At 47.4% G+C, this 24,331-nt stretch overlaps 1 long non-coding RNA gene across 1 annotated transcript; it reads right to left on the bottom strand.

Annotated features, from left to right (window-relative positions):
• Window positions 1–483: 483 nt before the first annotated feature.
• LOC133257532 (uncharacterized) lies at window positions 484–2,523 on the bottom strand. Its single transcript, XR_009739588.1, has 2 exons — window positions 1,492–2,523; window positions 484–938 (listed from the first exon to the last, which is right to left on the bottom strand). It is a non-coding gene; the product is annotated as an uncharacterized LOC133257532 (long non-coding RNA).
• Window positions 2,524–24,331: the final 21,808 nt, after the last annotated feature.

Genomic DNA, 24,331 nt, shown 5'->3' with positions numbered 1-24,331 from the left:
ATTTCAGGAATCTTATCTGTGCTTTGCGGGGCAGGGAAGAATCTCTCCCGCAATAGTCATCTCCTCAGGGTGTTTTACTCTTAAAGAAATCTTCCCCTCACTTTCCCACCCCCGCTGCCACCAGAATATTCCAATTAATGGCCCCTTCCTCTAGGATAATACAGTCCCTTTGGCATAGTATTAAACTTAAACATATAACACCAAGTATTTTAAAAACTTTGACCTCTGGGAATGGCAATTTTATACAGTTCAACCTAACGGAACAGAAAGAATGTGGATTTGGGAATCAGACAGCTCCAGGGACAAATATGATTGCTGCTATTTCTTAGCTGTGAAACTTCAGGCAACCCCACCAGACCTCACTTTCCGCATTCATAAGTGGAGATAACTCCTTATTCAAAGCGTTGGCAGAGGATTCAACCAAATAATGCAGGTACAGATCTAGGCAAAGATCTAGAACAGAATATAAGAAGTCCTTGAAAATGTTCTTTCCCCTTTTATCCTTCCCCTAGAACAACAGTGGGACTTCCCAGGTGGCTCGGTGGTAAAGAATCCACCTGCCAATGCAGGACACGAGGGTTTGATCCCTAGGTTGAGAAGATTCCCTGGAGAAGGAAATGGCAGTCCATTCCAGTATTCTTGTCTGGAAAATTCCATGGACAGAGGAGCCTGGCAGGCTATATAGTCCACAGAGTCATAAGAGAGTTGGACATGACTTAGCAATTAAAGAACAACAGAACAACAGTGAAACAGCTCATGCATGAGACAGCACAAGTGGAAAAAGAGAACCCAGGTTTGGGTCTTGGTCCAGTTACCTCCTCACTGTGTATTCCTGAGGTCTGTTCTATGGACCTTAGTTTTCCCGTCTGTAAAATGGGGCAGGAGACACTCAAATCAACTTGAGGACCTTCTGGCTCTGATGGTCTGGGCTTCTCTGGCTGGGGAGGGGAGGGTACAGAACAGGGAATCCTGAAGTCTGGTGGGGTAAGCCTGGGGCAGCAATGGGTCACCATAATCTGTGAGGGCAGGACATTGCAATGCGGGAGAAGCAGGTCAGACCTGAACAGTGCTTCTTTCTAACCATTGCAAGATGACAGTCTTGGTTGTAATGCTGCTCCTCCACAGCGTTTTAGGAGAATGGCCCCAAGATCTCTGGCTGAGTAGGTGGACAGATACCCGCTTCGGTGAGGGGTACCATCTCCAGCGCTCCAGGCTGAGTGGTGATGGGAAGGACTCAAGCTGGTGTGGAAACGTTAAGAGACTGCGCCCCCTGGTGGCCAGGCGCTGTCATTGCAATATAGGGCTCCCAGCCCGGGGAGGTAACACCCGCTGACTGGGACTTGGTCTTAGAGGGCAAATTTCTTTCCAAGAGGAAGGACCCTGCGGGCAAGTCTTGGAAAGAGGGTGACCCAAGTTGGGGCAAGCCTGTAGGGCGGAAGGCTATTAAGGACCCTTCAGTAACCTCTTCAACAAAGTTTGCTGACCACCTACTGTGTGTCAGGTAGTGTCTTGGGCTCTCCAGCCGTATTGTAGATGAGGCCCTTGCTCTGCGAGGAGCTCACAGCTCAGCCTGCTGAGGACCCACTTATGCGTCCTGGACTCCTCATAACACTCCTGGGAGGTGAGAATGATCGTTCCCATTTTACAGGTGAGGAAATTGAGGCCCAAATCCACACATCTCTAAGGGTTCGGAGCGGGGATTCTTTCTTAGCTGGATGAGCCCAAAACTGCCCATCACATGACATCTGTGTAGTAGCAAGAGCCCAGGCGCTGTCAGGCACAAGACCCCCTCGTCCCAGGTAGCCTCCTCAGGGAAACGGGGCCTATGAGATGCCCCGTGCGTTCAACCAGGGAAGGAGCGCCCCCATGCCCACGCGCTGTGCCCAATGGGACCTCCTCGCACAAGTAGGGGGTGCTCCCCGACAGGCAGGCACCGGGGAGCCCGGGCATTGTTCTCATTGTCTCGGGCCTCCCTTTGTCTCAGGAACATCCGGGGCTGGCTCCTCCCCTGGCGGAGATGGGGGCCAGCTGCCTGGAGAGTCGGCCCGTACTGCTGCTGCCGCTCATTAGAGCCCTCACAAATGCCTCTCTCACGGGACTCCCCACCCCAGGGTCTGAGGGAGTTTGACACGAATCTAAAAATAGCTGCTGTTTTGTTCCTTTGTGGGAGGGGAGGGGCTGGCAGAGGGGCTCCAGCTCCCCTTAATGACCTGCCCACAAAGAACAAAGCCTTTTCTCTGCATTCGCTCTCGCTTCCGCAGCGGCCCGGGCCTCCTCAGCTCACTGAGATGGAGCCCCTGAATGGTGGTCCTGCTGGTAGAGGCAGGGCCTGGGTCCAGGCCTCCAAGCCCGGCGATCCAAGCCCCAGGCTGGCCGGCAGCCGCGCCCAGGGTGTAGTGAGTCCTGTGGGCGGGGCTCCGCGGGGGGCGGGGCCCGCCCGTGTCCTGTGACATTGTGTGTGATGTCGTCATACCACATGGCGCAGTGGATGGAGTGTGGTAGTCGCTCGGTCCTGACCGACTGTTGGCGACCTCGTGGACTGTGGCCCGCCAGGCTCCTCTGTCCATGGAATGCTCCAGCAAGAATGCTGGAGTGGGTTGCCATTCCCTTCTCCAGTGCATCTTCTCCATCCAGAGATTGAACCCAGGTGTCCCGCATTGCAGGCAGATTCTTAACCGCCTGAGCTACCAGGGAAGCCCCAATGGATGGAGTCTGGGACGGCAAATGGCTGTTTGTGGCTGATTGTGGGCAAGTGACTCTGGGCTTATGCGTCACTGAGCCTGGCTGTGCACAGATGACATCATAAATGAGTGAACCTCGCTACACACAGGTGACACACAGTTGGTGTGTGTTGGTTTGACATGGGGCGATGGGGCAGACTCTGCAGGTGACGCTGGAGGTGGGGCTAACTGTGCAGTGACATCATTAAGTGGCATTGGGAGAAAAACGGCCATCAGAGGTAACAGAGCACACTCCTGCTGTATCCAGGGGAGGGAGGGAAGAGTGGGACTTGGGGAGTGGTCAAGAGGGTCCCAGCTTCATCCTAATATTTGGGTCAGTTGCTCAAAGGGAGAACATATTTATATATTGCTGTCAAATTTTAAAAAGATTTCAAGCCCTGGTGGTCCAGTGGCTAAGACTCCACAGTCCCATAGCAGGGGGTCTGGGTTCAATCCCTGGTCAGGGAATTAGATCCCACAGGCTAAAGATCCCACATGCCGCAACCAAGACCTGGCACAGCCAAATAAATAAATAAAAATTTTAAAAAAGATTTATCCAAATGTGACAAAAAGCTATTTGTTGTTAATCTAGGCTGTGTGATTATGAGTGATTATTGTACTACTCTTTGGGTTTTTCTGAATTTTTAACCTCTCAGAAAAATCATTAAAAGCAGTGCATGCTCGTGATGGAGTTTGTTATATGCCAAAGTTAACAGTAACTTCACGTCTCCATGTACACTGTGCTACATGCTTTACATGGATACCACAACCCTAGGAAGGGAGAACTCTCAGCATCCTCCCATTATACAGATGGGAAAAGTGAGGCTCAGAAGCCCTCAGGCAGGTCCTCAGTTCTCACCTCATCTTCCATACCACGTGGGATTTCAGGAAAACTCAAAATCTCCCTCTGCTGGATAACCCTGCCACTAAAAGGATGGAACCTGTGTCCCGTGTATTAGTTACCTGTGCTGCGTTAAAACACCATCCCCAGATGCAATGACTTAAAATAACAGTCATCATTTAATATTTTCATTGATTTCTCTGAGTGAGGAATTTAGGGGTGGCTTTGATGGGGCAGTTCTGGCTGAATGACTCCTGAGATTCCAGTAAGATGCTGGAGGGCTGCAGAATGTTGACTGGGACTGAGGATCCACTTCCAGGTTGGCTTGGTCACATTTCTAACAAGCCAGTGAGGGCTGTGTTGTCTGCGTGGGAAGCTGGGGTTTCCTCAGCACATGGTGCCTGGGATCCAAGGGTGAGCTTCCCAGGACAGCCAGGCAGAAGCTGTATCAGCTCCTGTGACCTGGTCTTGAAGTCCAGGCATCACATAGCATCACTTCCACAGTATTCTATTGGCCATGGGGGTCAGGTCTGATTCAGTGTCGGGGTGAATTGTCAGGGACTATGAGGGGCTGCCATTTTTACCCTACTTACAAGCTAAGAAGTTAGGCTTCTTAGATGCCCTCACTTCTTGGATGCTAACAGAAGACATGTGGCTCCAGGGTCAGACACAGAGGACAGTTCACTACTCACAACCATAGCAACAGCCAGAGAATCAGCATTTTTTTTTTTCACCCAGTGCCCAGTTCCCACAGATCAGCATAAAGAGAGCTAGAAGTCATCTGCTCGCTCAGTGGGCTGTATTAGAGGAGAGAGCTCTGAGCTGAGGGAAACCACACCTTCTATAATGGGCAGGAGCATGCCTGCCCTTCGCCACAGAGACATTTCTTTCTCTGTCTGTCTTCTGAGGGTTTGCCACACATACATCCTTGATGAGAGCCCAGAACAAACGACAGTCATGCCTTGCTCACAAGTCCTACTAAAATTCGAGAGCTCTGTCTTAGTCAGCTTGGACCGCCAGAACACAGTTCCATGGACTGAGAGGCTTGAACAACAGAAGTTTGGTTTTCACAGTTGCAGAAACCAGAGAGTCCACAGTCAAGATGCCGGCCAATTTGGTTCCTTGTGAGAGATCTCTTCTTGGTTTGTAGATGGCCGCTTCTTACTGTGTCCTCACATGGCAGAGAGACAGAGACTGAGAAACTCTCTTAGGAGAGAGCTCTATAAAGCCACCAGTCCTGTGGGATTAGGATCCCACCCTTATGACTTTATTTAACCTTAATCACCTCCCCAAGGGCTTACCTGGTGGCTCAGAGGTAAAGAATCCTCCTACCAGTGCAGGAGACACGAGTTCAATCCCTGGCCTGGGAAGATCCCCTGGAGAAGGGAATGGCTACCCGCTCCAGTATTCCTGCCTGGGAAAATCCCATGGACAGAGTCTACAGTCCACAGGGTCACAAAGAGTTGGACATGACTTAGCTACTAAACAACAAAGACACCTCCAAAGTCCTGTCTCCAAATACAGTCACATTGAGGGTTAGGGTGCTAACATATGAATTTTGAAGACACACAATTCAGTCCATAGCAAACTCCAGCAGAACTGGTCCCAATAGGGACTAGCCGAGAAGGTGACCATGAGGGTCATCTCGGAAGCCGGGCACCACAGCCCAGGTTTTGCGGTGGTGTCCTCAGACGATCTCTTCCTAAGGTGAAAATGGAGAGTGGAGGCCATGGCCTCTTTGTCATTAATGATAACATCCCTTCACTATGGGCTTCCCTGGTGGCACAGATGGTGAAGAATCCGCCTGCAATATGGGAGCCCTGGGTGCGATCCCTGGGTAGAGAAGATACTCTGGGGAAGGGAATGGCTACCCACTCCAGTATTCTAACCTGGAGAATTCCATGGGCAGAGGAGCCTAGTGGGTACCCACAGGGATGCAAATAGTTGGACATGACTGAGTAACTAGCACTTTCCCTTTCCCTTCACTAACGCCCTTAACCAGCTGCCATCCCTAAGCCAAGGCTCAAAGGGTAGGAACTGGGGCCCTCCTGTCCCCCTCCCTCATTGCCTTCCCCGCCCTTCTCTCCCCACTCTGTCTTTGGGGTAGGCTTTCCCCAAGGTCACATCTTTCCTTCCAAGGCTAACCACATGGCCAAATTTTTAATTGATAAATAGGAACTCTACGAAGTTGACTGTTGTCGAGCTACAAAATCCTATTTTTGAATGTCTGAAGCTGAATTTGTTCTTCTCTTTTTCCTTCTTCTAGATGTTCCCAATTCCCCCCAGATTGATGGACGATCCCTGACCAACTACTGCAAAGATCAAAAACTTTTTTAAAGCACATTAACAATTTTCACACTATTAAGTCTTTTTACACACCAAATTGTTCAGAAGCACAAGGTGAACTGTCTAACATGCATTGTTGTAAATTTTGCTTTTCATAATAAAAAACATATTCAAGGGACTTTCCTGGTACTCCAGTGGTTGCCAATGCAAGGGATTCGGGTTTGATCTGGGGTCAGGGAATTAAGATGCCACATGCCTTGGGGCAAGTAAGCCCATGTGCCACAACTACTGAGTCTGTGCTCTAGAGCCTACGCTCGGCAGCTAGAGAGAAGCCCACGTGCTGTAACAAAGAGCCTGCAAGCTACAACAAAAGACTCCATGTGCCACACAGCCAAACAAATGAATATTTTGAAAAAACATGTCGGAATAAACCAGTTTTTAAAAAATATTCGAGGACCTCCCTGGTGGTACAGTGGCTAAGAATCTGCCTGCCTATGCTGGGGACACAGGTTCGATCCCCGGTCTGGAAAGATTCCACAAGTTTCAGGGCAGCTAAAGCCCATGAGCTGAAACTACTGAAGCCCATACACCTAGAGCCTGTGCTCTGCAACGAGAGCAGCCACTGCAATAAGAGGCCCGTGCACCGAAATGAAGAGTTGTTCCCACTCGCCACAGTAACAACAGAGCCAGCGCAGAGCAACGAAGACCCAGCACAACCAAAAATCAACAAAATGAAATTGTAAATACATAAATAAATATGCGAGATTCTGTCAGTAATATAGATCTACTTCATTCTTTTTTGATCAGATCAGATCAGATCAGTCGCTCAGTTGTGTCCGACTCTTTGTGACCCCATGAATCGTAGCACGCCAGGCCTCCCTGTCCATCACCAACTCCCGGAGTTCACTCAGACTGACGTCCATCGAGTCAGTGATGCCATCCAGCCATCTCATCCTCTGTCGTCCCCTTCTCCTCTTGCCCCCAATCCCTCCCAGCATCAGAGTCTTTTCCAATGAGTCAACTCTTCGCATGTGGTGGCAAAGTACTGGAGTTTCAGCTTTAGCATCATTCCCTCCAAAGAACTCCCATAGTGCTATAGTATTCCAGAGTCATAGATATACCACAATGTATTCAATCCTGATTCTCCTGAAGGACGTTTAAGTTGTGTCTAATATTTTTGCATTACTGGCAATGCTGCAGGGAGTAACTTATTTTTGCATGCATATGCTAGTAATTTTGTAGGATAAATTTTTACAGGGGAATTGCTGGCACCTAGAATACACGCTCCCATCATTTCATGACAAAATAGGGGAAAAGTGGAAACAGTGACAGGTTTTATTTTCTCAGGCTCCCAAATCACTGTGGATGGTGATTGCAGCCATGAAATTAAGAAACGCTTGCTCCTTGGGAGAAAATCTATGACAAACCTAGACAGAGACATCACTTTGCCAACAAAGATTTGTATAGTCAAAGCTATGTTTTTTCCAGTAGTCATGTATGGATATGAGAGTTGGACCATAAAGAAGGCTGAGCGCCAGACAATTGATACCTTTGAATTGTGGTACTGGAGAAGACTCTTGAGAATCCCTTGGGCAGCAAGGAGATCAAACCAGTCAATGTCAATCCTAAAGGAAATCAGTCTGAAATATTCACTGGAAGGGATGATGCTGAAGCTGAAGCTCCAGTACTTTGGCCACCTGATGTGAAGAGCTGACTCATTTGAAAAGACCCTGATGCTGGGAAAAATTGAAGGCAAAAGAAGAAGGGGGAAGCCGAGGATGAGATGGTTAGATAGCATCACTGACTCAATGGACATGAATCTGAGCAAACTCTGGGAGACAGTAAAGTATAGGGAAGCCTGGCATGCTGCAGTCCATGGAGTCACTGAGAATCAAATGTGACTTAGCAACAGAACAACAACAGAATACACATACTTTATTTTTTGATAAATATTACTAAATTTCTCCCTAAATTAATTAGAATTAATGGTGTGATCACTCACCTAGAACCAGACATCCTGGAACGTGAAGTCAAGTGGGCCTTAGGAAGCATCACTACAAACAAAGCTAGTGGAGGTGACGAAATTCCAGTTGAGCTATTTCAAGTCCTAAAAGATGATGCTATGAAAGTGCTGCACTCAATATGCCAGCAAATTTGGAAAACACAGCAGTGGCCACAGGACTGGAAAAGGTCAGTTTTCATTCCAATTCCAAAGAAAGGCAATGCCAAAGAATGCTCAAACTGCCACACAATTGCACTCACCTCACACGCTAGTAAAGTAATGCTCAAAATTCTCCAAGCCAGGCTTCAGCAATACGTGAACCATGAACTTCCAGATATTAAGGTGGTTTTAGAAAAGGCAGAGGAACAAGACTTCAAATTGCCAACATCTGTTGGATCATTGAAAAAGCAAGAGAGTTCCAGAAAAACATCTATTTCTGCTTTATTGACTATGCCAAAGCCTTTGACTGTGTGGATCACCACAAACTGTGGAAAATTCTGAAAGAGATGGGAATACCAGACCACTTGACCTGCCTCTTGAGAAATCTGTATGCAGGTCAGGAAGCAACAGTTAGAACTGGACATGGAACAACAGACTGGTTCCAAATAGGAAAAGGAGTACGTCAAGGCTGTATATTGTCACCCTGTTTATTTAACTTATATGAAGGGTACATCATGAGAAATGCTGGGCTGGATGAAGCACAAGCGGGAATCAAGATTGCCAGGAGAAATATCAATAACCTCAGATATGCAGATGACATCACTCTTATGGCAGAAAGCAAAGAACAAAAGAGCCTCTTGATGAAAGTGAAAGAGGAGAGTGAAAAAGTTGGCTTAAAGCTCAACATTCAGAAAACTAAGATCATGGCATCCAGTCCCATCACTTCATGGCAAATGGGGAAACAGTAGAAACAGTGGCAGACTATCTTTTTGGGCTCCAAAAGTCACTGCAGATGGTGACTGCAGCCATGAAATTAAAAGATGCTTACTCTTTGGAAGAAAATTATGACCAACCTAGACAGCATATTAAAAAGCAGAGACATCACTTTGCCAACAAAGGTTCATCTAGTTAAGGCTATGGTCTTTCCAGTAGTCATGTATGGATGTGAGAGTTGGACTATAAAGAAAGCTGAGCACCAAAGAATTAATGCTTTTGAACTGTGGTGTTGGAGAAGACTCTTGGGAGTCCCTTGGATTGCAAGGAGATCCAACTAGTCCATCCTAAAGGAAATCAGTCCTGAATATTCATTGGAAGGACTGATGTTGAAGCTGAAACTCCAATACTTTGGCCACCTGATGCGAAGAGCTGATTCATTTGAAAAGACCCTGATGCTGGGAAAGATTGAAGGCAGAAGGAGAAGGGGATGACAGAGGATGAGATGGTTGGATGGCATCACCAACTCAATGGACATGAGTTTGAGTAAACTCTGGGAGTTGGTGATGGACAGGGAGGCCTGGCATGCTGCAGTCTATGGGGTTGTAAAGAGTTGGATACAACTGAGCAACTGAAGTGAACTGAATTATAAAATTAATTTATATTTTCTCTAACAGCATGGGGCTTCCCAGGTGGCACAGTGGTAAAGGATCTGCCTACCAATGCAGGAGACATGGGAGACATGGGTTTGATCCCTGGGCGGTGAAGATCCCCTGGAGAAGGAAACAACAACCCATTCCAGTATTCTTGCCTGGAAAACTCCATGGACAGAGGAGCCTGGTGGGCTACAGTCCATGGAGTCAGACATGACTGAGCACACACACACACTAACAGCATATGAGTGTGCTCATTTTCCCGTACCCACTTCATCATTGAATATCACCAGTGTTTTAGTTTAGTAAGTCTGTTGGGCAAAAAGTGGTTTCCTCACATGTTTTAATTTTCATTGTTACTAATGAGCTCAAGTTTTCTTCATCTACTTACTAACCATTTGTAATATTTCTTTCTGAAATACTTGGCCTCATATCTAGCCCACTTTACTATTGGATAACTGTTATTTTCTTATTTGTTTGTGGGAACTCTTTATATATTGTAGATGTTACTCTTTTCCACAATATAAATTACAGATACTTATTCCCAGTTTGTCTTTTAAATTTCTTTGATTCTTTTTACTGCATAAAATATTTTATTTTTGGGGAGTTCTTTATAACTCCTGGGTTTCCTGTCTTTCTTGCATAAGCCTTTTATGGAGTAAAGATATTAACCCTAAAAAAAAAAAAAAAAGATATTAACCCTTTCAGTAAGAATGGGTTTTGCTCTCTGAACATTGTCTGATGTTGCACCTGATTTGAGATCCTAAAACTGCCATTAAAGGAAGTTACCTTCCCCTAGCCTGGAACAGGGGAGGGGGCATCCCAGAGGGTAGTTAGAGAGGCAGTGAGGGTTCCCAGTGATCTTTGTTGAACAAAACAAGCTGAACTCCTGGGATCAGGTCCCTTTGGAAGGGCATGGCTTCTTAAGAGGCCCCAAGGGGGAGCCTGGGCGGAGCCACTCTGATCCTCAGCTGCCTGGGAGCCTGTAGGAGGAGACTGCGGCTGCCACTATCAGGCCTCCTTCCCATTGTGACTCTGCCAGCCCACATTCATAGCCACTCACAATCATCCTACTCCAAAACACCAAACACAGCTGACATACACACCCATGGACATACAGAAACACAATTTAAAAAAATGCACATGTGCATACCCACATAGGTATCTGTGCCATTTGCCCCAACTCACAAATGGTCACATGGGCACACAGAAGGATGCCCACGTGTACAAAGCCCATGCATATTTGTACATGTGCACAATACGCACTGGGGTTTCCCTGGTGGCTCAGAAAGTAAAGAATCTGCCTGCAGTGTGGGAGACCCGGGTTTGAACCCTGGGTCAGGATGATGCCCTGGAGAAGGAAATGGCAACCCACTCCAGTATTCTTGCCTGGAGAATTCCGTGGACGGAGGAGCCTGGTGGGCTACAGTCCACGGGGTTGCAAAGAGTCAGGCTGCTCCGCAGCCTCATTCATACCTCCTATTGTCAGTTTGTGTATTTCCTTCTTTCTCCTCTATTTCACTTGCCTTCCTTGCTCCCTCTCTCCCCTTTCCTTCCTTCCTTCCTTTTTTACCTCCCTTCTCTTTTTAAGCCATTTAATAGCTGCGTAGTGATAACGTTTTGTGCGTTGAATTTCCATTTCTGGTGTGCTGCAGTCCGTGGAGTCACAAAGAGTCAGACACAACTGAGCAACTGAGCAACAGCAGCAACAATATACACTGATGTGCATACAGGTCTCTCCAGGCACAGCCCTGCCAAGAGAGGTACTATCCACACGTGGTCACTCACTCAACGTCTGCACCTGCTGTCTCAGTCAGGAGCCTAGCAAGAAACATGCAAACCAGGTGAGATAAATTTAACAAAGAGGCTATTTATAAGAGTGAGGAAAGGGTGAAGGGCAAATGAAAAGCCACAGTGGGGAACCAGGTCACCATCCCTGGGCCTGAAGGGTCAGGAAAGGGAGGGACTGCGGGAGTTGGCGAGAGCTGAAGCTTGGCAGGGGACCACCCAACAGAAACTGTGGTGGTCAAACGGGACCACAGCCACTGTCGATCCACAGCCTGATGGGGAAGGAGCCAACCTGTCCAGCCCCCTGCCCTTCTATCTGCTGGCTGGGCCTGCTGTTGGCCGAAAGTGAAAAATGAAAGTAAAAGTCGTTTGGTGGTGTCCAAGTCTTTGCGACCCCATGGACTATACAGTCCACGGAATTCTCCAGGCCAGAATACTGGAGTGGGTAGCCTTTCCCCTTCTCCAGGGGATCTTCCCAACCCAGGGATTGAGCCCAGGTCTGCATTGCAGGCGGTTTCTTCACCAGCTGAGCCACAGTTGGCTGAACTCAACTATTAATAGGAGCCCGCGGGAGTCTGGTTGATGTGTGCCTGGGTCGGGCTCCTTAGGGGACACAGAGCAGAGTGGAGAGAGGATCTGAAGGATCAGACAGCGAATATCACACAGAGCTCTAGATACACACACACAGATGCAAGACGCAGATATTCACGTGTGCACTTCTGCGCCTCCACACAGTGTAGGACTATGTGCACAGAGGCTCCAACACCCACAGACTCACAAGTGCCTGCGGAGAAGGCTAAAAGCCACACCTTCCTTCCGCCTTGCCTGGTCCTGAGGTGAGCCCCGCCCCTTCCCCCTCCCTCTCCTCCTGCACCAAGCCCAGAGCCAGCTCTTTGCTGAGTTCTTTGTTGCTCTTGGCAAAGACCGAATCCCAGTGGGATAATGGGCTGGCCAGGCCCTTGCAAATCACCTGCTCTCTGGGGGCCTTTCAGAGGCCTGGCCTGCTGAGTGACAGCTGAATTGGGTCCAGATTGGGCTGGGGAGGCACTCCTGGAGGCAGTACTGGGAGGTCTCCAAGCCCCTGTCTGACTGCCACCCTCCACAAGCATCTGCCCATTGACGCCCCTGCAGGGGCACCTGGCCCAAGGGAGGGAAGTTGGGGGCCCCCCAACCCCCTTAAAGCCTTACTCCCCACCGACATCTAGCTCACCCCCAAATCCAAATCACACTATGCCCCGCTGCTCCAACACCCTAGGTCTCCTTATCTTTGGCCTGGGAGCTGCCAGAGGAACTTTTTTGAAATGTAAATCAAATCATTTTCCTCTTCTGTTTAAGATCCTTCAATGGTTCTCCTCACCCACTCCAGATAAAGTCTCAATTCAGTCCTATCCTGCACCAGCTGGTCGCTGACCCCATTCTTAGTCCCAGGGCTCACCAGCTGCCCCTAACCCTCCCAGGCTCCCAGTTCTCTAGGTGTGCCAAGCCTTCTCCTTCCCCTGGGCCTTAGCACCTGCTATTCTCTCTGCTGAAAAGTCTTCACCTCAGTACTTCATCTATTGACCCCTTCCAAACTAGAGCTTCTCAAACTAACACTGGGATAGAATCAAGCCAGAGTTTTCCCCCACTTCCATCATGGAGAGATGTTTTTGTAAAAACACGATGAAATAAGCTACTAGAAAAAAAATAAAAACAAAGATAGGTATAACTATCTTGGAAAATAGTAGTTTCACATAAAGTTAAATATTCATTTACTGTATGACTCAGCAATCTCACTCCTGGGTATGTGCCCAAAAGAAGTGAAAACATTCATCCATGTAAAACCTATTTGAGAATGTTCACAGCATTTTTATTTATAATCATCCTAAACTGGAAATAACGATGGTGAATGGATAAACTTTGGTACATCTATGCACTGGAATACTACTCAGCAATAGAAAGGAAAGAACTGTCAAGACCCACAGTATGGGGAATTTCAGATGCATTATGCTAAGTGACAGAAGCTAGACTCAAAAGACTGCATTCTGTATGATTCCATCCATTTGACGTTAAAGAAAAGCAAAGCTACAGTGACAGAAAAGAGATCATTGTTTGCCATGGGCTGGGTTTGGGCTGGGAGTTGGGGGTCGCTGATGACAGAGGAGCGTGAAGGAACATTTGAACGATGGAAATGTTCCATATATTGATTGTGGCACTGTTTGTCAAAATTCGTAGAACTACACATTCAAAAGGGTGAATTTTACTGTGTAAATTTTACCCCAATAAATCTGACTTTTAAAAATGTAAATACAAATTCCATTTTTTGTTGTGGTAAAATCTACATAATGTAAAATCTATCATCTGAACCCCATCTCGTAGCATTGAGTATGTTCACATGTACAGCCATGTTGCACAACTGTCATCACCCTCTATCTCTAGAATGTTTGTTAATTTATTTTTAATTGAAGGATAATTGCTTTACAATATTGTGTTGGTTTCTGCTGTACTCTAGAACATTTTCCATCTTGCAAAACTGAAACTCTGTACCCATTAAACAACAACTCCCCCTCCCTCCTCCCTCCATTTCCCAGTGAGTACCATTCTACTACTTTCTATAAAGTGAAAGTTGTTCAGTCATGTTTGACTCTTTGCAACCCCATGGACTATACAGTCCATGGAATTCTCCAGGCCAGAATACTGGAGTGAGTAGCCTTTCCCTTCTCCAGGGGATCTTCCCAACCCAGGGATGGAACCCAGGTCTCCTGCATTGCAGGTAGATTCTTTACTAGCTGAGCCACCAGAGAAGCCCAAGAATACTGGAGTGGGTAAGCCTATCTCTTCTCCAGGGGATCTTCCCAACCCAGGAATCAAACCAGGGTCTCCTGCGTTGCAGGTGGATGCTTTACCAACTGAGCTATCAGGGAAGCCCAATTTTAATTATTCTAGGTACCTCACATAAGCAGAATCAGGCCATGTTGTCCTTTTGTGTCTGGTTTATTTCATTTAACATAACATCCTCAAGGTTCATTCATGTTGTAGCCTGTGTCAGAATTTCCTTCCTTGTAGGGCTGAATGATATTTCATGCCCGCAAAATGATCCCATTTTGTTTACCCATTCATCCACTAATGGATGTTTGGGTGCTTTCCACCTTTTGGCTATTGTGAATAGTCAAAATGTTAAAAACAACAACAACTGGGGTATGAATATAACCTCCATTTTAGAATGTATTAGATTCAACAGACCTGAAATTACTCTGTACATTTGCTAAGCACTTACTCTCAATTTCATTATCCATTTCCCTAGTCTGCCTTTCAAGTAGCAAAGCTGCCTGGTCCCTGGACTGGCTGGACACTACCTTCCGTGAGCACCCAGTCATCCCCCACAATTCCTTGGGTGTGTCACACCTGCTGGGGTGGTCTGCTGGGGAACGGAACTTCCTGAGGAAAGACGAGGTCTGAGTCTCCTTAATCTGCAGCAACCAGGGTTGGGGTTGGGTCCAGGCAAAGGGCTCAGAGAAATTGCAGCCAAGTGAATCCTCCTGTTTCTCGGGCCATTGTGGGAGCAGGGCTTGAACCCACATCTGACTTCAGATCTGTGCTCTTTGTTGTAAGGTACATGCGGTGACAATAGCCCTGAATTGGAGGCAGGATTCAAGGCCCACCCTTCTCTAGCTGTCATGCTCAGGACTCTTTCTGCTTGCAAGAACTTCTGCTCCCTTCCAAGGTCAAGATGGAATCACTCAGTTAAGAAGCACTAGTTGTTGCCTGCTAGCTGTGTTGGCTCCTGAGCTGCGGATGGGGCTACACAGGTGAGCCACGGACAATCACGGACATTAATATGTATGTACGGGGCTTCCCTGGTGGCTCAGTGGTAAAGAATCCTCCTGCCGGTGCAGGAGATGCAGGTTTGACCCCTGGGCTGGGAAGATCCCCTGGAGAAGGAAATGGCAACCCACTCCAGGATTCTTGCCTGGAGAATCCCATGAACAGAGGAGCCTGGCAGGCTGGAGGCCATGGGATCACAAAAGAGTCGGACACTACACAGCGACTAAACAACAACACAGTAATATGTATGTACACATGTGTGCATACATGTTACCTAGGTATGGGGGCTTGATATGTGTGTGAGTTCCAGAGAACTCAGATTTTTATTTTTTGAAATAACAATCATCTCTTTTCAAAGACTAAGGGTCAGGGAAGGAGGTTTTAAGATGTGTTAGGAGCGTAAATCTCAGGACTTTCAAGGTGGCTCAGTGGTAAAGAACCTGCCTGCATTGCAGCAGACACAGAAGACGCAGGCTCGATCCCTAGGTTGGGAAGATCCCCTAGTGAAAAAAATGACAACCCACTCCAGTATTCTTGTTGGGAAAATCCCATGGACAGAGGAGCCTAGTGGGCTCCAATCCATAGGGTCACAAAGAGTCGGACACAACCGAATCGACAGAGAACACAGGCACAAGAGCATAAATCTCATTCCTAGTGACTGCCCTGGCACCTGAGCTTCCAGGGAATCATAGAAAGTTTTATTTAAAAGGTGAAATATAGGCACATACCCACACATACATATGTGTTTACACATAAACACAGGATAAGGTATGCCTAATCCCAGACTGACCCATAAACACATGCATAAATTCATAGACACATAAGAGATATACACATAAATTTATAGACAACCACATATAATACAAATGTTAATTGCCAATATTTATTAAGTGTTTTCAGTTAACAAAGCACTGTGCTAAGTAATTAACATATACTGCTTTACTGAATCCCTTTGCAAAAATCAGGATGCACGCAGTAATTTTCGCCCCCATTTTACAGATGAGGAAAACAAGGCTCAGAGAAGCGAAGTGACTTGCTTGAGGTCACAGAGCTCAGAAGTGGTTGAACTGGGATTTGAGTCTCAGTGGGTAAAAGTCCGAAGCCACGTGCCTGATCACTAGACTGTTTGCTAACACACAGCTGCATATGTCACATACCCATGAGTTCACACACAGACTACAGGTGTTGACACACTGGTGCACACCTCCAGGCACACATACGTGCATGGGCCCGCACATACAGCACGCTTGTGTACAAAGATACATACAGACACATAAACACATAGTCGGTTCCCAGCAGACTTACAGTCACACATTTTAATGTTGGCCATGTCCAGGGTCACACACCAAGTGTATTGACTTGAGTTTGTGCAGAGCTGAGTCTAGACTTAGATCTGGGTCCTGGCATAGACTTCCTCCCTGACTGCCCTGGCCCCTCTTGGCAGGTAAGAGCTTGGGGGTTGGGCATACTGCACCAAGTCCTGCCAGCTGGTGGCCTGGATCCTCTGAGGACCGGCTGCTACCTCCCACTCCAACCTGCCTAGTAAGCAGAGCCACCCTCGGGGCCAGCTTCACAAAGCGCCACACCTGGGCCCCTCCCAGGAGAGGCTGAGCTCAGGAAACCTTCCAGGTGGCCGCCACAGTGGCGTGCCGCAGCCCCAGCCCACACCTCCTGCTGCTTGCTGCTCCCTCTCCAGCAATAGGTGTCGAGTATGGAGGCAGTGACCCTTTCCTCTCCTGCCTCATTTTCCATTCAGCCCCCAAGTCACCCCACAGCCCAGTGCACATGCACCCTGGGAACAGAGCAGTGATACCTGCCCAGGCAGGGAGTCAATGAAAGCTCCCTCAGGGAAGCCGTGTCTAAGCTGAGGTCTTTACCTGAAGGTGTAGCAGGAACTAGCTGGTGAATCAGAGTGGAGGAGAGCTTCAGCAATGTCCCAGAAGTGAGAGAAAATCACACCTTTGGGGACTTACAATTGATTCATCATGACTGAAGGGGAACAAAAAGGAATGCAGAGTGATCAAAAGCCTGGGTTAGGGGGTGCTTTGGGGGTGAGCTCAGAATTGCAAAGGCCTTGGACAGCTTCCAGAGTGGCCATTAATTTAAGCCTCCCTTCTGTGGCTGCCAGACCACTGATGCTCTCAGACCCAGAGTACAGGCTCACTGTCCTGGGATCACCTGGTGGCCCAGGGCTTGCCCAGGCAACCCAGTGACCATGTCTCATCCTCACAACTAGTGATACTTCTGTGTGGATATTACTATTCCCTCTTTACAAGTGAGGAAAACTTGTCTTGCAGAGGCATCTTTTTAGAATGAGAATGATCTGTCTAGAGGTGACCATGAGGAGAAGGATTCCTCTGGGTGTGGCCTGGGAGAACTGTGCTTGGATCTGGGAGGAAGGGGAGAGAATCTGTGGGGCTGGGAGGCCTGGGAACAGAGACTCAAAGATTGAGGCTGGATTGGCTCTGGTGGGAGTGGCTTTCTGGTCTTTGGAGTAACCTCTAAGGCACTCCTTTAGCATGAGCCACTCCTAGCTTCAGCCCCCTTCTTGACAGTCCAGAGACCACCACCCCCATGCCCATGTAGACAGCCCCCAATAAATCTTTCTTCCTAGAAAGTACCATTAATTTGTATGGTTCCCATGTAATCTCCCTATAAGATGGGTTAATGGTTGCAACAGTGGTGACTCCACCCCTAATGAGACAGATCCTTAAGCCCTCTCAGCCCCAGCCTCCATCTCAGGCCTTCCCCTGAGCCCTAGGTCCTTGGCCTTCAGGGGGCCAATGTTCCCTGGCCTCATAAGAGTGAGTGCAGAACTAGGAGATACACAGGCCAGAGTTTTCATCCTGATTCTGCCCCCAGAATCAGCTCTGTGACATCAGACAAGTCCCCCCGCCACCAGACCTCAGTTTCATCACCTGTAAAAATGGGATGATTGTAACTATCTCATGGTAGTCTATTACAAGATTGTGGTGGTGGTTTAGTCACCAAGTTGTGTCCAACTCTTGTGACCCCATGACTTTAGCCCACCAGGCTCCCCTTTCCATGGAATTCACCAGGCAAGAATACTGGAGTGGGTTGCCATTTCCTTCTCCAGAGGATCTTTCTGACTCAGGGATCAAATTCCCATCTCCTGCATTGCAGGCAGATTCTTTACTGACTGAGCCACCAAGGATATAAGATTGTAGTGAAGATTTTATGATAAAATGTATGGGAATGGCCAAGTACAATGCCCAGGTCTTCATATAGATTTTTTTAAAAATGGATGGTGATTTTTTGGGGGGCTCCATATTTTCTGTGTCAAAGAATCTAAATTCTGTAGCTCAGAATTCAAAGTTCTTCTAAATAGCTCAGCCCAGCCCTTCAGCCTTATCTTTCCCATGGAAAGCAGTAGGGCTCAGACTGGGGCTCAGGGAGAAGGAGGTGCTGGATGTCAGCTGGGCAGCACCCCCTGGGGAGAGGGGCTGAGACTGCTGATGCAGTGTTATAGCCTCTGCTAATCTGAAAGGGCTCTGAAATGGGAAACCTGAGCCTGTGGTGAAGATCTCTGTGCCTTCGTCTCAGGTGGCCTACATGACACCTTGTCCCCTTTATCAGCCAGGGCTGCCACTGTCTTCCCCTGATCAAAGTTTTGAGCATGGTTGAAAGACAGGTGGATGGCTAAGAGTGAATAAGACACTCCACTTCCCAGGAGTTCTGTTCCCAGTACCAAAAGGCTCACAAATCAGGCCCTCCCTAGCCTGGGCCCAAGATCACTTGTTTTTGATGATTGCCCTAGAGAGATATGTGGTAGAGTCCCCACTCTGGTGAGAATGGGGGTTGGGGGTCTTAAGGGTGGGAGATAGCAGGGAAGAGGGGCTAGATCAATAGCCAGATATTTATAGGTTCATATCCCAGCTCTATTATTTACTGTGAGTATGTGGACAAGATGCTCTCTTTCACTGATCTTCAATATTTGCATCTGTAAAACGGGAGAAATGACATCTACATTGAAGGCCCATTGGATATATTACATAAGATGCCATTTGTACAGCATTGGAATGGTGCCTGGCACATAGCCGACTTGATAAAGGCCCCCTCTCCCAGCTGTTAGCACTAGTACCCAGGACAGCTCCCCATCCTTGCCTGCTTGGCTGCTGTCCATGGTGCTGATAAAAGATTGCCGTCTCTTCCATTCTCTCCCCCTTGCTCCTCATTCGTTGACCTCTAACATTCTCACAGGTCTTCGAGATCAAAGGGAGTGTTTTCAGGACTTTCTCTCCAACCATTATCACCATGTTCAAAATACAGTTGTAGAATGAAAGCTATCTTTCCCACGGTGAGCAGATGTGTATGTTCTTCCTCCTGTACATTCCACTGAATGTCTGTTGGGTTGGTTCCAAGAGCTCCAGCTTAATAAGTGAAATAAAAACAAGAACAAAGCACAATAATGTTTGTTGACCACTGATTGTTAACCAAGACTTCTCATTACTCCAATCTCTTAAACCACTGTCCAGAAATTCAAACATTTTCAAGAACACCTAATAATTCTTGCCTCCTCTTCTTCCTTTCCAATTCCAGTAATCTGTAGGGAAAAGTGACAAGACTCCAGAATCTCTGTTAATACCCATTTCTCCATTCAGGGATGTGGTCAAAGCCACCATGATTCTTAGCACATCTTCCAGCAAGACGAGTCAGGTACAGGCAATGAAAGAAAAGAGCATGGGATTTGGAGTAAGCCAGACCTGGGTTTGAATCCCAGCTCTGTTACTCACTAGCTCCCTGCTTTGGTAACTTCTCTGAGCCTGTTTTCTCACCTATAAAGCGAAGTTAGTAATTGCACCTCTTTTGTAGGATTATTGAGTGAATCAAAGGATATGTTGTTTCTAAAGGGTTTAGCAGTTTCCCCATAAATGCTCCATAAATTGGTGACTACAATTACTTCAGGTATCTGACTCTGAGACTCTCAGTGCAGAGACACAAATCACCATGTGTCCTTTCCAATGAAGTCAGCTTCAGATTCCTTAATGTTGGAGGTTGTCCCAGGGGCTTGGCTTTCCTCCTACTCCCATAGGCTGTTGTATCTCCCAGAGCACCAGTTCCTCTCTCCTTCTTCCCCCATTCAGTGTAAACCCCTGAACACGCACACACTGTCTTGTCAGTTTTTATTTGGTTGGGTCCATCTGTTCTGAATTTCAGACAGAGTTTGGGTAATATCTATTGGAGATAGGCAAACCTGGGTTTGACTCTTGGCTCAGCACATGCTAACTATGGTACTTTAGACAAGTCACTTAGCCTCTTTAGCCTCAGTTTCCTCATCTGTAAAATGGTGATGATAATATTCCCTTCCTCATGAGGTTCTCACAAGAAGCAGGGGAAAAATGCATTAAAATTCTTAGCACAGATGCATATGGCAAGTGCCCAATATCTTTTCACCATTATTGTTGTTCTTCTTAGTTTCCTGATTTTGGTTCTGACATTCTTTTCTAGGGATGCTCTGCTTTCTCCCTGACAAGCTGGAGAATAAAGAGTCCTACCTCATGCTTTTTGGAAGCAGAGTGAGCCCATCTTGTGTACTATCATCTCTGGAAGAAAGACATGCATGGAGTCCCCTGAGACCCTTTTTCTCTTACCCAGGATTGGGATCCTAAGTGGCATGCTCAACCTTTGTGATTGTCTTTGTTGTGTTGTGTGTGTACACATAAGATTGGGTGTGTGCATATCTGTGAGTGTAGGAATAGCTGTGTTATGTGATTGTGTGTGACTTTTATATAAGTGCACATGTAATTAGGTATGCAAGAACACACACAAATGAGAAATGGCTGTGTGTGTAAGGTCACGTGCATGTGTGTGATGGGGGTGTAGCTTTTGGATGTATTGCCAGCTCTCCAGCCATCTGCAGGCTTGAGGGGTCCTAGGCAATTCACAAGGTTGCTGGTTGCCAGCACCTGCCACTCTGAGCACCATCCCCAGCCTGTCATTTGGGGAATAGCCACACTTCAGTGACTCACCATCCTGCTTACTCAGAATTTTTCACAATCTGACCTAAGTGGGGTATCATGAAAATATTTGCCAAGTACACCAAGGGTACTTGGAGGATGGTTAGCTTTCATAAGAAAAAGTTTCCCAGTGCTTTAAAAATTACTCAGTTTGCACCCTCTTATTTATAGTGAATGCTTAATTACCCATGATGCTTATCTGTTCATTAAAGGAATGCTCCCAAGGGATCATGTCTTGACAATAAAGGGTTAGTCATTAATTCGCATTAATTTGAAAGTAATAAAAATTTTGCAGTGTCCCATAATTCAGACATATCTCTAATTCACAAACACCCTCTCCCCCCAATTATTCCAAATCAGTAAAGTTCTATTATTTAACAGAAATACATACAATACTCAAGGGAAATAATTTCTATGTCACCATTTAGGATTCAATAACATAACATCTTCATCTGAACAAAGCTGAATTTTTTCAAAGCACTCAGCCTCCTATTGTTTTCTCTGATGCTCATAACAGGTCAGGGGTGGTGATGCCCATTTGTCAGAGGGAAACTGTTGCTCACAGTGGTTAAGTGAACTGCAAACCAAGCTCACAAAGTCAACTAGTGAAAGCAGTCAGAATTAAATGCAAGGAGTCTCAGTGGCCTCAGTTTCTCAAAACATAGTGAGTTGACCCCAGAAAAAGTCAGAAGGAACTCTTACTCTTGACCGTGGAAGTAGGAAAGATGTTGTTCTTGTTGTTCAGTCACCAAGTCACGTCTGACTCTTTGCGACCCCATGAACTGCAGCTTCCCTGTCCTTCACTATCTCCCGGAGTTTGCTATAGTTCTTGGCAGTTTGTTATTTCGTCTGCTCCAGGGCATTGTTTCAGGAGATAGTAAGCAGCAAGACATTTTAACAACAGGAACCTGTCCATTCTGTGCCTCCTGCCATTTGTGTCTGCCTGTGCTCAGTCATCTCCAAAACACCTACTGTGTGTGTGCCTTGTGCTGAGGCCAAAAGCAGGCTCCCAAGTGAGTCTTTCAGATGGCCTCAAGGACTTCATAGTTGAATGAAGGGAGGAAAATACATAAAAAGCAGTTATTCCAATCTAGCATGCCCTGTGGAGGTAGGGCAGGCAGTTCAAGGGAGTGCAGAAAAAGAAAGAAGATGCCCCCTTTGGGGTGTGGAGTCAGAGAAGGGGAGGGCTAGGGAATCGAGTTAGCCCGGCCAGATGTTAGGGGCAGGAATTCATATTTAAGTCCTACCCCCAGCACCTCACAGTGTGACTGTATTTGGAGACAGGGCCTTTGAAGAGGTAATGAAGGTCGAATGAGGTTGTATGGAAGGACCCTAGTCCAATATGACTGGTGTCCTTATAGGAAGAGGAAATCAGGACACAGGTACGTACAGAGGGATGACAACGTGAAGCCACAGGGGAAGACAGCTGCTCACAGCCAAGGAGAGAGGCCTGGAGCAGATCCTCCCAAGCCCTCCCGTACTCTACCCCGGACTTCTTGCTGCTGGAACCATGAGAAAACGCATCTCGATTGACTAAGTCACCCAGTCTGTGGCACTGTGTCATGGCAGCAAATGAACACACAGGACAGAATCTGGGGTGGATGGGAGCTGCAAGTGCTCAGCTGGCTGTGGGGCACCTCTGCCAGGCTCAGGAGGGCAGACTAGAGAAGGATGTCAGGATCAGGAGATGGGGAGGCTGTGTATGCCAGGCTCAGGATTTTAGATTTTTCCTAAAGGCCATGTGGTACCACGAAAAATTAAGCTAGAAGCGGGCCTCTAACTACGGTGCCCAAAATGGGGGAAAACCAACAAGACCACGACAGAACAAACAAATCTTAGGAGTGAGAAGTAGCTCCTGGGGGCTTTTAGCTCATAGAAATAACTCCAAAGAAGGCTGGGTGGCAGAGAGGAAAGCCTACAGGCTTTGAAGTCAAACAGACCTGGATCTGAATTTTAGTTCCACTATTTTGTCCGTGCATTCATTAATCTACTTGGCTCACAAATATTTTTATTGAGCACCTGCTGTGTGTTCTAAGAGCTGGGAATACATCAGCGACTAAAACAGGAAGCCCTTGCTTTCAGAGAGCTTATATTCTGCCATTCACAATGAGCAAATTCATCAATAAATATGTAACAGGTCAAGTGATGATGAGAGCTGTGGGGAGAATAAAGCAGGGAAATGGACACAGAGGGGAAGACGGACACTTTTTTCAACCAGGTGGTCAGGGAAACAACACTGAAGCAGAAACCTGGAGGAAGTGAGGGATTGCATCACATAGAAATCTGGGGCAAGAGTATTCCGGGTGGGGGGAATGGCAGGAACAAAAGTCGCAACAGGTGTGGCAGAGAGACTCGTAGCTGCTGCCAACCCCTCCAGAATGCAGAGGCCAAAGAGCCAAAGACCACAGCACTTACACTGCAGGGACTTGACCAGAGCATCCTCAGGAGTGATAGGGATGAAGGCCAAACCAGGTAGGCTGAGGAGTGAATGGAAGAGGAAGGGGTGGAGATGGCAGCTCCAGACGCTCTTGCAAGACTTTTGCTCCAAAGGAGATCAGCCAGATGGGGCGGTGCCTGGAGGAGGATGTAGAGTCATGGGAAGCTTTTCTTCCAGGAGACATCACAATGTGCTTGTGTGATGATAGACGGATCGAATGCAGCAGGAAATGGCTGCCTCAGGAGGGAGAGGCATCAGGAGGGAGAGGCAGTATTTGCAAGGGTCCAATCCTTGCTGGCGGAGAAGGCAATGGCAGCCCACTCCAGCACTCTTGCCTGGAAAATCCCATGGACAGAGGAGCCTGGTAGGCTGCAGTCCAAGGGGTCGCTGAGAGTCGGACACGACCAAGTGACTTCCTACTTTCACTTTTCACTTTCGTGCATTGGAGAAGGAAATGGCAACCCACTCCAGTGTTCTTGCCTGGAGAATCCCAGGGACGGGGGAGCCTGGTGGGCTGCCGTCTATGGGGTCGCACAGAGTCGGACACGACTGAAGCGACTTAGCAGCAGCAGCAATCCTTGCTGGGTGATAGGGGAGGGTTCTGGGGCATTCCCCTGCAGGCACCAGCCTCATGAAGAGGCAGGGGCAGTAGGGAGCACTTTGTGAGAGCAGGGAAAGTGGAAAAGGAGCAAATACACTGGTGCAAGAGGACCTGGGGCAGGTGGATTCAGCCTGGTAGCGCCCCTGGGGTTGGCTCAGAAGAACTGATGGTTAAATTTACAGGAACCTTTGGTGAATCGGTTAGTAAACCATTGGCAGCTTGAAATAGGCTACAGTGGGAAGATTTAAATCATGGAAATTGGCAAGTGCTACAGATCAATATCTTCTTTTTTAAACTTTTTTGTGGCCGCGTTGGGTCTTCGTTGCTGTGTGCGGGCTTTCTCTAGTTGCC

This window comes from Bos javanicus, chromosome 11 (assembly GCF_032452875.1).
Source record: "Bos javanicus breed banteng chromosome 11, ARS-OSU_banteng_1.0, whole genome shotgun sequence".
NCBI lineage: Eukaryota > Metazoa > Chordata > Mammalia > Artiodactyla > Bovidae > Bos > Bos javanicus.
Note: the sequence above shows the minus strand (reverse complement) of the source record. Positions and strands in the feature narration are given on the sequence as shown.